General features: G+C 39.2%; 1 protein-coding gene across 1 annotated transcript in view; it reads left to right on the forward strand.

The window, feature by feature from the left end:
• Positions 1–9,563, forward strand: part of pip5k1c.S (phosphatidylinositol-4-phosphate 5-kinase, type I, gamma S homeolog) — a 68,412-nt gene extending 58,849 nt beyond the window's left edge. The window contains 2 exon segments of the mRNA NM_001089262.1: positions 2,378–2,492; positions 8,914–9,563. The gene's annotated coding sequence lies outside the window, so the exon portion shown is untranslated.
• The last annotated feature ends 5,679 nt before the right edge of the window (positions 9,564–15,242 follow it).

Consider the following 15,242-nt stretch of genomic DNA (forward strand, 5'->3'; position numbering starts at 1 on the left):
GCCCAACTAGTCCCGGTTTTGACTGATGCCTTTTTGGAAACCTGGAACTTTCTGCTGTTTTTCTAGCTGGGAACTTACCAACTTCAGAGTGCAGAGGTTCTAGATGAGGTACAGGCAAGGATCCGGCAAAGAGAAGACAAAACAGGCAGAGGTCAGGACATGCATCGAGTTTCGTAGTCAAAGGACAAGTCAAAAACCAGGATCAAAATGCATGGAAGGGCATGAGCAGGATCTGAAACAACCAGATGCCAGCTTAGGCAAAGAGAATGGGTTTTAACATGTTGCTCACAAGCCAAAGCCTGGGGATCACTGCCTTATACCATAAAACATGTTATTTTATATAAGTTGTCCCTAGAAGCCACTTTACACAATACTGCCAAAATGTTATCCCTACATACATTACCGGTGAATGAATAATAAGAGTTTATCAGTACAGGGCAAAATCTGTGCATCATACATAATACTTCACATCATTGAATGCATTTTTCTTAATTGGCTCAACTCACTCTCAATTTCTCTGGTCTCTGGTTCTAACTCTTCCAAGTTATCTAGGTATATTTATGGATGATGGTTTTTACTTTTTATATTTTATTCCAATAAAGATTGTTGTTCCAACAAATATTTTAGTGGAAACATATGTTCTTTGACCTTGTATTGGTGTTTTGTATATATTATTTATAACAAAAGTCATTCTGTGTGACGTATTCTACAGATGGGGCAAATATACTAGCATAGGTGCAATATTGCAATAAAGTTATCAAAAAGCAAACCAAGCAACAGTAAGTTTGATGTAGACGGTAGTGTAAGAAATGGCTGACTATGTGCTAGGTTAGCTAATCAGCCCTTTGGTATTACAGTTTGTGTTAAAGACTGTTATGATTCATACCCAGGATATCTAAATCTAGAAAAACTTGTTCTTAAGTACTTAAATATCTCAGGTCTGTCACACAGAGAAAGCAGTTTCAATGCTGCTAGCTATTTCAGTATATACACATTTTACCCAGAAGCTGGCAATATACCTGGGAAAGTGCAGCTGTTATTGTTACACCAGCAGCTGCATTATGTTTGCCTTTCGGCTTCTTTTCAATCCTTTACAGTAGGATGGTTCTTTCTCCTCTGGCTTGGTTCTCCAGAGCTCACATTTTTGTTGTATGCTTTTCTTTTGTTACCTCACTTGCAGAGACAGCTATTCTTAATCTCTATCCGCCTCTTGTCGTGTTGTTCAGCCTGACTGCACAGTTTTACGTCATTGGGTTTGAAGCTATGTATCAGCAAACATTTCTTTGAGTAAATCAGGGGGTAGTCACTATGGTGTACTAAAAAGTTCACTCAGAAGCTACAAATCTATCCCTTCACGTATTAATATATACCCAATCCCCATGCACAAGTGGTTGTTGCTTTCACTTGCTTCTCTGTGTTTATGTACACAAGTAAAAAATGCTTTCATAATGAAAAGAATGAATCTATATATGTGTATTTACTGCCTACTTACCAAACAGTATGGGCTATGGCACACTGTATGCGGTCTCTGCTGGGCTGGCATATTTCTGTGCAAAACAACTACTCCTACCTGCCATTCACTTGAATGGGAACAACATGAAGGGCAGCCCTGATATTTGACCTGAAAATGCTCACTAGAGAATTTAGTGAACGTTTGGTGCTTTAAAACCCAGTATAGGTGTGGGATCCATTATCTGGAAACCCATTATCCAGAAAGCTCAGAATTACGGAAAGGCCGTCTCCCATAGACTCCATTTTATCTAAATAATCAAATTTTTTTTAAAAAAAATTCTCTGTAATAATAAAACAGTACCTTGTACTTGATCCAAACTAAGATATAATTAAATCTTATTGGAAGCAAAACCAGCCTATTGGATTTATTTAACATCTACATGATTTTCTAGTAGACTTAAAGAATGAAGATACAAATTACAGAAAGGCCGCTTATCCGGAAAACCCCAGGTCCCAAGCATTCTGGATAACAGGTCCCATGCCTGTACCAGTGTTGTCAAATGCTTCTCATTCAAGTGAAAGGGAGGCAACATTGGTGATTTTGACTGCTGAATGCATTTGAAACACCTACAATTTGAATTGAGCATGATTTCTTTGTGAAGAGACATACAATGTTGATTATAAAATGTGTAAAAGGCTGAATCTTTCCTTGGAGGACTGATACAAGGGTTGTGCTGCAGTTTTCTTTTAAGACTATATATTTTCCAAAAATAATTTTCAGTAGTAAAGAATGGGTTACTAGCATACTTTCATTTGTTTAAGGAAATACAAAATGCAATATATTGAAAATGATTTGAAGAATCTAAGTGAGCTCACACAGGCTGAACATTCTGATGTTTTCTGACTAGATTTGTTTTGATTCCAGAAAAGGCCTGCCTTCAAGTTCAACATTCACACTGGAAGACAGCGCCTATCAAACATCTGAACAGAGCACCCTTGAATGGGATAATGACAATTCCTCTGTATTTGACATCTATCTTGTGAGTATCTGTTTCCCTTAGTTTTTGCATTAGCGTTGGCTGTGCCCTAACACAAGTATGTAAATATTGTAGATTATTGGGCATGGACAGCTAAATAAGAATGAAAAAATACTATACATTGGTTCAGGGGCGATCCTGGCCCCTCCACCGCCTGAGGCAGCAGCAGTTGCTGCTGCCCCCCCTCCCCTGGAAATTTGCTCTTAAAGTACCAGGAGCAGCCTCAACTCGCCTCATTGGCGAAGCACCCCTGCATTGGTTAAAGGATTTACTGTCTCCTTTTTTACTGTGTATAAGACGAAAGTAGGAAAAATCAATACGGCCATGGTCAGATGGAAAATTGGCTCTGCTGCTCTTCGTCTGCGTTTTGTGAGGCTGAGAGAAGCGGATCTGCTATCTGTGGATGTCAGTTACCTGAGCAATATGTAGGATAACATTCAAAATGCAAGGCTAAGCTTAGCTTCTCAACAAAAAAACACAACAGTTCTAGCTGTATTTTGTTTTGATTATTGCTGTCTAAATGCTGTGATTAATTCTGTTTTGAAATAACTATTTGGTGCACTAGTAGCATTAGAAGCACCATTAGTGGGCTCCATCAGTGTTCCTTTTTAGGATAATCTTATAGCAGTTTGGATGGATCTCAAAGAGAAAATACTACTGACAGTAGTGATGTGTGGGCGATACCCGGGGGTCGGGCTGGTTCGGGCCGTCTGCAACCCTACAAATGCCAACTTCCGGGTTTAACTTTTATAGAAGTGCGCCTGCTCGTCCAGGTCTTTTGTGACATCCTTGGCGGGCAGGTCTATAAAAGGAACCCGGAAGTCTGGCGCAGGTGGAGGGACAGATGGGTGCAGGGTGATTTGCAGGGAAACCCCGACCCGCACAACACTTGTGTTGCTTCCCAGAAGGACACAAGGAAAGCTTTGCAACATAGGACTGTAGTAAGTCAGTAAGGGCCTGTACAACAAGCTGGATCCTGGCTGCATATTCTGTACTATAGAAGCAATTAATGCATGAAACACTATACTGTTGATGACAGTTTTTCAGCTTCACTCATAGAGCAGCTGATTGCTGCTTGATTTATTCTTCAAATTTCAAGGATAAGAAATCAAGAGGCATAACAGGCAACTCTTTAAAGGTAGCCCTCTTAGAGCACAGTTGAGTTCATTTGACTGACTCATTTGGGTTCAGTTGGATACTCAACTGATTTTAGTCCTGTTCAACCTTGCTTACATACACCAACTGGCTGGTAAGATTTGTATTATTTTGCTTTTTTATATGCACAACAAAAAAAGACATAAGGGCTCATTTTAGGGTATTGGCAGACGGGGAAATTAGTTGTCCAGCGACAAATCTCCCCAAATGTCTTCCCGCCGGCAGGATGGCATACATTTCCAAAGTCGCCCGTTTAGGTGCAAAGTTTAGGGAAAACAATCATTGCATTGCGGGAAAAAATATCTGCATCAATTTTGTATTGAGCACATTCTACTTTTTTTTTGTTTTAACTCTTTTAGTTGTTTTATTATTTTTCACAAATATATAAATAGAAAAACAACAAAAACAAGCAAGATGGAAATAGTTATCCAAGTGCAATAAAATTTCACAGTATTACAAAATTTCACAAGGTGCAATCAAACTTCACTTCACATTCTACTTGTTTGAAAAATCACAGACTAATTCAGTATCTTGATTTATTTAATAAATACATTTCAACTGTTTGGCAATTTTACCGACAGTAATTCCAGAGGTAGAAGCAGTTGTGAGCCTTCCAATCAGAGGCAATGTACTGTAGGATCTGTTGCTTCAAGGCCTTGAAATAAGCTCCTCAGTCCCTGCTGATTTGCCAGCACTACAGTTGGATGCTTACCAAACAGCCTATAGCAATTGAATTATTGACTTCACTTGGTACTATTTATGTAAATATGTACAAATATATATAGGTATTTTTAGGCATCAGTCACCTTTAGGGTGAAGACACGCGGATCTACTAGTAGCTGCTACTTGTCACGGCTACAAAAATAGACAATGTTGATCATTTACATTATCATTACTTTAAATTTCAAAGTGAATTGCGATTTAAAATCTTAAAAGCGGTTTTCAAAATGCTTTTTGCAACAGCAAAATGTTACATAGGGTTCTGACAAGGAAGAATGTGGGCATGAACTAAAGCTTTGTCTCATTTATTTAGATATAGAAAATGCCGAGCTATGTTTCTGATGGTGGTTAAACTTTTGTTTGTATTCTTTTTCCTGTACTTTCTCTTTGTCCAAACGATTTGTGTTCTGTTGCAGTTGGAGCTGTCAGATAACAGAGTTGTGTGACACAGTTCTAACCGCCTCCCTGCGGTTACTCCTGCTAATCTTTTCTTTTGCACTCAGTTTGCATGTTTTCCAGGATATTCTGGGTGTTGGCTGCTGAGTTCCTTCCTTATTCTGATTAAAAGTCAGGTCTGCCTAGAAAAAAAAAGGTTTAAAAAATAATGAATGCAAATGAATTCACTTATGAAGATACAGTAAGCACAGGTCTTACAGCTTATGGTCACCACATAGAAAATATAAACAGACTTGAAATGTGGTTGTAGGTTGGAATATGCACTCCCAAAGAGGACTGCACTGACACCCTTGCACTGAATTGTTCTCATCTAAGACAAAATATTGAATTATTTGTGTCTATGGACCTTCTTATTTGATGTTGGGTCTGACAGATGCACTGCAACAAAAAAACATCTGTGAACAGGGCAAGTTCATGTAGTAAAAGTATATAAAGCAAAGTCTTCTCAGCTTTGTTGTCTGCAGGAAAACACAATTTTCCCTAAGCAACAAAATGTTCCACCTGCCATTACTCTAAACTCAAAATCAAGTTTTTTCTCTGAATGTCAGAAAGGCTATTAACATCTTCAAATGGGTCACTGGACCTCTGCCATTGACTTCTACATGGCGAATATAGGTGGCGAACAGTCGCATTCCAGTTGTACCCAGGGTCAAGGTATGAGAAATCTCAAATGCGAGATCGAAAATCCAAATCAAAAATTCTAAATCGAATTTACAATTTGAACCTTAATAAATCTGCCCCTAAGTGTTTGCAATGGAGTGTGCTTGTAGTAGTGATCCTAAAAAACAAAAAAATGATTGCTGCTGCATCTGTAGTAAAATAAAAGGCAGGGTGATCAGTAAAATGATATTTGCCTCAGTCCTCCATAATGACAGTCACACCTGCAAATGCACCTACAGGCCCAATAAACTATTATCTTAATCTCTTTGGTCCAGATTATGGTGGAACTATCTGGTTATTCTGTAGATGTTTATCATTATGGTAGAAAAGAAATAGTTGGATAAAGAGGCAGACAAAAGAATTGTAGGGCACAACGTAGTCCTGTAGTCTGGCGTAGCCCTTGATTCCTATCCCTGCTCACTCATGCATCAGTTTTGGCTGCTGTATTAACTGTAATTAAACAACAATATAACTTATATTCCAATACAAATTATATAACAATATAACCTTCTTCACTACACAAAGATTCCCTCTGTGTATGGTCACTTCTATATAAAATAGGCAACATTCCAGTAACTCTTGGGTTTGCTTTATAATTATACTACATTCATGTTTTGAAAGGAGATAAAGCTTCTGAATAATACAATAGGTTAACAGTTATCAGAATGTAGATGTTGAACGACATGGAAGATAGGAGCCACACTTGCACATAAAAAAAGATTTTCAGCTTTAAGAAATAAATACATTTGCTGCACTGGCTATTACTGTCCCTTATAAGACAATGGCGCCCTCTGCTGGTAGTTCATCCTCATTTGAATCTTCTATTCTTTCCTAACTAGCTGAGAAACAAAACAGCTGACAGGGACATTATAAAACAGTGCAAGAAAATGAAATGACATGATGGGTTTGGTGTTTTTCCAGACACTCATGGCCAGCAAAGTCGACCGGAGAGACAGGAGACTTACAGTGATGGTTTACTTTCAAAACATTTTTTCATGTGAATTGTTTTCAGATATTCTTGTGGAGGCCTATTTATTGAAGGTCAAATTTTAGACATATACAGGTATGGGATCCGTTTTCCAGAAAGCTCCGAATTACGGAAAGGTCATCTCCCATAGACTCCATTTTATCCAACTAATCCATATTTTTAACAATTATTCCCTTTTTCTCTGTAATAATAAAACAGCGCCATGTACATGATCCAAACTAAGATATAGTAAATCCTTATTGGAAGCAGAACCAGTTGATTGGGTTTATTTAATGTTTACATGATTTTCTAGTAGACTTCAGTTATGAAGATCCAAATTACAGAAACCTCCAAGCCCCGAATATTCTGCATAACAGGTCCCATACCTGTACTAGCTAAAAAAAAAAAAAACCTGAAAACCTGAAAAAGTCTTAATGGTTAAATAAATGGTCCTGTAGGATCAGCGCAGCTCCCATTAACTGCTTGTACTTGCATGGACGTCCGCAGAAAAATTTCCGGGGGAGGGGCAAGTAAGTTGATATCAAAAAAGGGTATCATCCGGCAACAATCCTACTGGCAGCGAATCACATCCCAGACCCACGTTCAGTGTCAGGCTGCATTTTTCCAGTTGCTATAGGTCCCCTGCGCACTTACTTAGCCACAGCCTTAGCTCGAGTCCCCGCAGGCCCACCGGACTGCAGAGGTGGGGAGGCTGCAGCAGTAGGAACTGCACCCATCACCATGCTGCCCGCTGCTGCCACTACATTTACAGGGAGAGAAGGACCTCTGGTGACATCACCTTGTCACATGAAGGCACTGTGAGTGGGAGGTGCCGGGGAGATGCAGGAAGGAAGCGAGTGGTGTGGGGCAGCCGGCACGCTGGGACGACCCTCCCTGACCTCCCAGCTCCCACTAGGATACACTGACATGTTGTCCCTGCAGCCCACCCTCATATCTAGGCAGGTAGTTTGTGCTTTGGTGGGCCCTTTCCTCCTCTGCGTCCTGTCAGTGCTGCTGCCAGGGCGCCCTCCTAAGTTCTCACAGTCTGGAGCAGCACTGACGGATGGGGTTATAGGCTGCGCCTGCAGGCAGCTAAAGGCAAGTTTTTTTGTCAACTGAATTTTTCCAGGGGGGGGGGCAATGGCCTCCTGTTGCCCCCTTCTGTGGATGCCCATGTGTACTTGGTAAAGTTTTGTATTAGAGTTTTGGCGCTTTTTACAATGAATAAATATTTAAATGATTAAAATATAATACATCAGTTGATACTTTGTTATTTCCTAATAGCAGCAGCTTTGGCCCCATTCATTTGGCCACATAGCTAAGCAAACAGTTATTTGTGGGCTGATCGTGAATGTTCAGCCTTTGGGCCCACAAATGTTTAATAGAAGAGGTTAATGTGGTGCGATTGGCCATGGACCACATACTGGTGCAGTCCTTTCAGCAGCAGATTTATTTACTATAGAGTCAGCAGGATAATTTATATGCAGTTGTTTGTATCTGCCCAGCAATATTTGACTTACTAGGGAAACGCCACAGTCAGTTTCTTTAAGCAGTCGTTAGAGCAGTTTTAATAGAGTCAGTAGGATATTCATTTTCTATGCTCCTTTGCATTCTGATTTTTTGTTGTAATATTGGTGTGTAGGCAGCCATCTCAGGTCATTTCTCCTGGTCATGTGCTTTCAGAAAGAGCCAGCACTTTAGGATGGAACTGCTTTCATGCAGGCTATTATTTCTCCTACTCAGTGTAACTGAATGTGTTTCAGTGGGACCTGGATTTTACTATTGAGTGCTGTTCTTAGATCTACCAGGGAGCTGTTATATTTTGTTAGGGAGCTGCTATCTGGTTACCTTAGGGGTTGCAGATGATTTTGCCAGTTCCAGTATAAATAGAATGATCCCATTTAGTAGGTGTTCAAGGACTTTTCAGGTTCTGCTGCCACCAGTTGTTCTCTCTGCATTAGCAAAATGCTCAAAGGGTTAAAGAGTTTCAGCTCAGCTTTGTACTGGGGACATTGATACCTGGTGTCTGAGGCAAGGTTCTTAGCTTCTTTAGAAATAATTTTAGAAATATTAACTTTAGAAATAATTAGAGAAGGCTGTTTAATACAGTCAGGCCTGACCTGGGCAGCCCTATCCAACATAGTTTTCCATAACTTAAAAATCACTATGCCAAAACAGATTCATAAAAGCACATCTTGCCATGCTGGAAATCTCCAGAGAAGAGTTACTAAAGGCTAGCAATCTAACCATGGTTCATAGCCATTTACAAGACTCTGACCTCAGAACCTCTGGTCAGAGCCAAACTCCTCAAATGGAGAACGTCTGAAACAGTAGCCATTCTACCCTTCTTAACACTCCCAAGAAAATCATAAAGTGACCGTGCGAAATGAGCATAGAAATAAGACATATTCAGAAAGGGGCTGGGTTTTTGTCATATAGTTGATGTGTACTTCTGTTTTCTTGCAGTAAATTGCCCCGAAAGCTGTGAATGAAGAAGTAATGTTGAGAAGCCGGTGTCTCCAAGAGTGTTAAGCTTGGTCTGCTCTATAGTTACGTCGTGTGACATTGACTTGAAAGAGAGAACCATACTGACCTTGAGCCTCTGGCCTTGGCATAACCTGAACTGGGGAACATGTTTCAGCCCATTCCTGGAACTGAGAAGGATTCTTATAATATGAAAGTTCTTTGCTTTAGTTGCTGCAACTCATTCAACAGCCAGGCTATGAGCTTCATCCCGAGGATGTTTTTCCATTTGTAGGTTCCTCCTGTCCACCTGCTCAAAGCTCCGCCTGGAACACTGTAAATGCAATATCAGTGCAGTTTCTTCAGAAATAACTGTTAAATCCATCTTGTTGGGTTGTTAAATAATTCCATGCCGCACATTAGCATCCACATGCACATTCCGTATGGGGAGAACGCTTCTTTTCAAGATCTTTTCAACGTTTACTGGATGAGCTGAAGAAAACGTGCTATTTATAACTAAGCCTTATGTTGTGTACATATATTGTCTTTGACATATTGTGATCTAGTTTGCTTGTAAAAGAGAAATTATATAATTTATTTAGAGTAAAATATCTGTATACTATAGTTTTATTGATAAAGGAAATTGAAAAAAATATTTTGTGCTCAGTACTTGTTTAATAATGACATTTTGGTGGGATATTTTACTATAGTATAATAATATACTATAATAATAATACGCAATATACGCAAACAAGCCTAACAGTGGCATAAGTAGATGTTACTAGGCCTCACAGCAAATTCAGTTTAGGGACCCTAAATATTTTAAGATGATCGATTATACAAAGATAATTTGAAATGGCAAAATAATTAGGGCCTTACTGGCCCCCCTACACTAAAGGATCCCCTGGTTCTTTATCTTTGTACCTCAATGACTACACGTTTGTGTTATACACAAGTTATCAAGTATAATATTGCTATTCCCAGCAAAGAGTTTGAGATATAAGCCGTTTTTACACTGCTAATATAATGAAGCTGAATCTACAGTAACACCTGCTGGTCAGTTTTTCAGACCAATCATGACAGTCAGGAGAAAATTTCAGAAGAAGAGGAAAGTCTTCTGATGTTGCTCTGCTGACAGAGAAATTTTGATGACTTTGTTACCAACCCAGGAATAAAACCATAGTGCATGTTGTACAGAATTGCAAAATGTGTATATAAAATGTATATTTAATCATCCAGACAGCTTTGACAACCGTTACATTTTGATCTTGATAACAACGAAAAGGCCGATGTCCAGAACCAGTGCTAGGCTCCCTGGTCTCGGCTCTTGCTTCTGCCTTTAACAGCCGCCTTTCACTTTGGGAGGAGCCCTCAGCTAATTGGATGTTCCCAGGTCTTAATAAGAGAGGAGCCAAGCAAAGTTCGGGATGAGCAAAGAGGCACGGTCATTAGCAAGGTTTTGGATGGAAGGTAAAGTTCAAGGAGCAGACAAAACCGTAGTCGAACAGGCCGGGGTCGGTGCGGGCAGAGTTCAAGCAGGGCCAGACAGGCCTGGTCAGTGCAGGCAGCGTTCAAGGGTAGTCAGGCAGGCAAGGGTCAAAACCAGAAGAATCAGAATAGTCAGGCAGGCATGGGTCAATAACGATGGAATCAGAATAATCAGGCAGGCAAGGGTTAGGATAATCAAAATTCAGGATAGTCAGACAGGCAGGATCAATAACAGGAATCAAACAGGCAAAACACACTCAGGAAACTTAACGAATTAGACCTAACAACAAGCAATGAGTTTAAACTCAAAGCCCTTTTAAATACCTTTAAATCTCGCAACACGGTGCAATGATGTCATGACACCAGCGTTGTTGCGCACGTAAAACCAGGAAGTACGCACCATGCACATCCTAGGACAGACCGGCACGAGTGGAGGAAGGGGAAGCATCATGCGGCAGGCGCCCCCGCTGGCCCACTAGACCACCATGGTGAGTGCTCTTTACAGCTGACTTGTTTAGAAACCCAAGGAAAACCTTTTTATCCGCACCCCTCCCCCCAGTTATTTTGTTAATAGGTAAACCAACGTATACCAATTCTTTTATCATTTCTTCTATGATTCCTTATTTTCTTATGTATTCTTTTTTTCATGCCAATATTCTCATCAGCTTCCTTCTTTGTCTCAGTTCCTTCTTGCCCCTCCCTTTGTTGTCTGTATAACCAAATCCTTCCTCCCCCCCCCCCCCATCATTTATGAGACAAACTCTTCTGTTTTCCAATGGGCAGATCCCTTCTCCTTTAAAGAGGTAGTTCACCTTTAGGTTAACTTTTAGTGTTTTATAGAATGGCCAATTCTTATCAACATTTCAGTTAGTCTTTATTGTTTATTTTGTATATTTTTTTAATTATTTGCCTGCTTTTTCTGACTCTTTCTGGCTACTGACCAAAAAACACAAATAATAATAAAAAATGGACCAGATGCAAATTGTTTGTGTCTCTCTCTCTACATCATACTTAATGTTAATTTTAAGGTGAATAACCTTTTTACCACTCTCCACCCTTGCCATCTTCTCCTCTTTCCTCTCTTTGCCGCAGTCTATGTTTTTCATTTCAGGCTTCATGCTCCCTGCCATCTTCACTGAAGAGCTCCACTGTGTGTTGTAGCAGCAAAAGAAATTGTCACCTTGAACCAGAAGGAACAGCTGTTTCTCCAAAATGGCATATTCGTTTTAGGATTTAGTGCTCCTTTAAAATAAATCTAAATGATGGGAAAGCGTATTTCCTATTGTAAAATAAGGAAACTAGTTTTGCCATTATTGTATATATAAAATAGGATGACTGAAGACACACATCCATCCCTTTCAACCCTATGTGTTTATAAAGCCAACCTAAGCTGCTATTTGATCCACAGGAAATATATTCCACTGATGCGCTGACATAGCAGTTACAGAGAATGAATAAATTCACTGACTATTTTTGGAAACCAATTAACCTGAATATCTAGGCTGGTTCAGTTCTGACAAACAATGAACACGTGACCACCCATCTCTTATCTGACCCAAGTATAAGGCTTTTCAATATAGAGTCGCTTGATTCCATGCAAGGACTATCTCTACATTTGCCACTAGGTGTCAGTTAGAACATGGCTTATTACATCTGAAGACAAGTGGCCTGTGGAAAAACCATGCCAGTGAAACTCCCAACACCTCTGCACACAGTGACTACCTGTTTCTATATTAAAGGTTACCAAATAACACCCTTCATTGCTCCCTATAGGAATTGCATGTAACCACCAGGCGTGTCATTAGTTACGAGGGAGAGACACTCCATAGTATAATATAATTCATAGTATAAGCAAGTGCTTATACTATGAATCCAGCTATTGCTGCTAGTCAAGCTTCACTTCTGGACTAAAATATATTGCATGTGTGACTATCAGACTCCCCACACAACCAAAGCCCTTATCAATGTCAATCTTTCCATGGTATTCCATGTTGTCATACAGCAAGGGGTTAATTATTAAGGCATTTTTTTCCTCTGCATCCGTTTTGACGCTGAAAACCTGAAAAAGTTGCAGTAAAACAGACAACATTTTTTTACGATTTATTAATGCCTGAACCTGTTTCAAGTCCGAATCCGAAAATACTCCATTTAAAACCTGCCGAATTCATGTAAAAGTCAATGGCAGATGTCCCCTTAACCATTTGAAGATGTTTTAACCCTTAACCCTTCAGGGTTTGATGCTGGTTTCTCTGCTAAAACTGAAATTTTTCGTGGTTTTCAGTAGTGATGGGCGAATTTGTCCTGTTTCGCGAATGGGCGGAAAATTCACGAAACACGAAATTTGACGACACCATCCATTCCCGGCGACATTTGACGAGCATTAAAGTCAATGGGCAACTGTTAATTGACACCAGCATCGAAATTGTTGCCGGAATTGTTGACGTTGTAAAAAAAAAAAAAAAACCTTGGATGCCGGCGAATTTTCGCTGCAATTTCGTGAATTTATTTGCCAGCGGTGAAATGTGCAAATTCGGGCCTGGAGAATAAATTCGCCCATCAATAGTTTACAGGCGTCAAACTTGATAAAAAATTTTGTTTTTCACGTGACAATCCGAAAAAGTCACGGTTTTTCCTGATTCAATTTTTTTTATTGATAATTAAGGGCAAATCGTGGATTCTAGTTTAGTATGACTTTTCCATTGGTCAGGATTGAAATATTTTCATTGTTCACAGTGAAATGTATCCATTGTCCAATTGTCTGCAGGGCCAAACAGGCACATACCCATAGTTTTCCTGACTTCAACTAAACGATATCACTTGAAATGGTCTTTTTAGTTGATGGACAAAACATGCATGTAAACGATCTTTTCAGGATAACCTTGGTCTTATGATAACAAAAAGGTCTTACATCAGAGAGATCTTTCTCATCCCCCCATAATGTAACGTTAATGCTGCAATGCTTAACCCTTGTCATTAACTACTGAAGTAAATACTGTATTGCAAATTATGCAAAGCCCAAGATACACATGAGTGGCTGAGAATGGTTTACAAGTGTATAGAGACGTTTAGGAAATGATCTTAATAAATTCATTCCATGCATGAAAATTTTAGTTTTGAGCCCTTTACGATGTATTAAATAGGGTTTTCCACATTTTTGACTTATGGAGCCGCTATTTGGCTGCTGATTCCTTTTTTTAAAATCAGTTTGATTCTCATGTTGCTCACAGCTGTGTTTTTATGGAAGGAACGCTGCACTTAGGTGGTTATTTGCTACATGCAAAAATTGGACTTTTAAAAAAATCACGAATGTTTTGGAATTTATTAAACCGTAATCAGAAAAACCGGCATCTCAGACCTGTCAAAGTTGCATAAAAGTCAATGGGAGAAGTCCCAATGATTTTTTGATGTGCGCTGGGTTTGTGCAATACCCCGCAGTTTTTGGGCAAAAAAAGCATAAGAAATCTGAGTTTTCGGGTGAAAAATTCGTAAAAATCAGATTTTTTCCAGCAAAGCAAATTTTCGGGAAAATGTAATAATAAATAAGAGTAAAAAACCGGAGCGGATTTGATCGGCGTTTGTAGCAGAAAATGTTGAGATAAAATCAGACTTTGATAAATAACCCCCTTCCTGTTGATAACAGTATCAAATATATGTTGAATAATTTCCAACTGAATTTGAGATTCTCTGAAGAGCAACTCCTTTTAATGGTATGTGTTTCCATTTTATTTCTACCCCCTGTAGGTATACAGATTTAGCCCATGTTCTTGAAGAGAGCAGCTGGTCCAGCAGACAAAACCTAAAGAAAATAGAGCCCACTGGGGAATATAGGCTAAAATTGAATAAACGCCTCCTCTGAATACAAACAGACAAAATCACTGCAACTGAGAACTTGAACTTTGGCGCAGGCAACCTCTATACTGTAGGACCGATGTTCCTGTAAAAGAGCCAAAAGTCTGAACTGTTTCCATTTGATCAAGACCTAAGAGGAGCATTCATCTTTAAGATTTTTTCAAGGCCACCTCTGCTTATTTCAACCACCTTCTTACCCACATCTCTGCTTTGAGTTGTCATTATCAGTATGTGATTTGTACTGTGTTCTATTACTCTTGCATAAGGGTTTAACATAAGAGACCTACTATTCCTGTAACAACAGGAGAACACAGCAGCCTTTATGTGACGCACTATGTTAGTGCAATATCCTTTTAGCTATTAATATTCAAACAAATGATATGATTGTGTCCCAGTTGGTACTTCATTCAAGTTACTGCATACTTTGTCTTAAAACAATGGGAGATTGCAAAGTTCTCACTAATTATTTAATAGGTTTTCAATGTATTATATACAGTTTTCAGTCAATGCCCTATATATTGTAGATATTCTATCCTTTTGCTTTGAGTCCTGGGTAAAAGAAAAAATTATAAAACTAGTATGGTGCTTTGTATTTCGTAAAGTTATTTATATTTCAAGTTTTTTTCATTTAATGCTTCCTAATGTGACATCATTCCATCGTCTTTGATACAGTTGAGCAGCTGCTAAATGAAGAGGCTCAGGGCCAGTGCATGAATAAACTTGCCTCTACCTGTTCTACTAATCCTGACAACGCCTTTGGCAAATAAGGAGGGGTTACAGCACTCCAATTTCCTATCGGTAAAGAAAGGATCGGCTCATATTAATAAACTGAAAAAACCATAGGCATCTTCAAATGAATCTAATGAAACCTACTGTAGTACAGGGGTGCTCCATATACTGACCATATTCAGATTTTTGTTGTTGTTGTCTTATTTTAAGTATAGAAAATAAAGTAAAATATAAACTATTGCCCCATCTAGTCTGGCCATTTACTA

This window comes from Xenopus laevis, chromosome 1S (assembly GCF_017654675.1).
Source record: "Xenopus laevis strain J_2021 chromosome 1S, Xenopus_laevis_v10.1, whole genome shotgun sequence".
Taxonomy (NCBI): Eukaryota; Metazoa; Chordata; class Amphibia; order Anura; family Pipidae; genus Xenopus; species Xenopus laevis.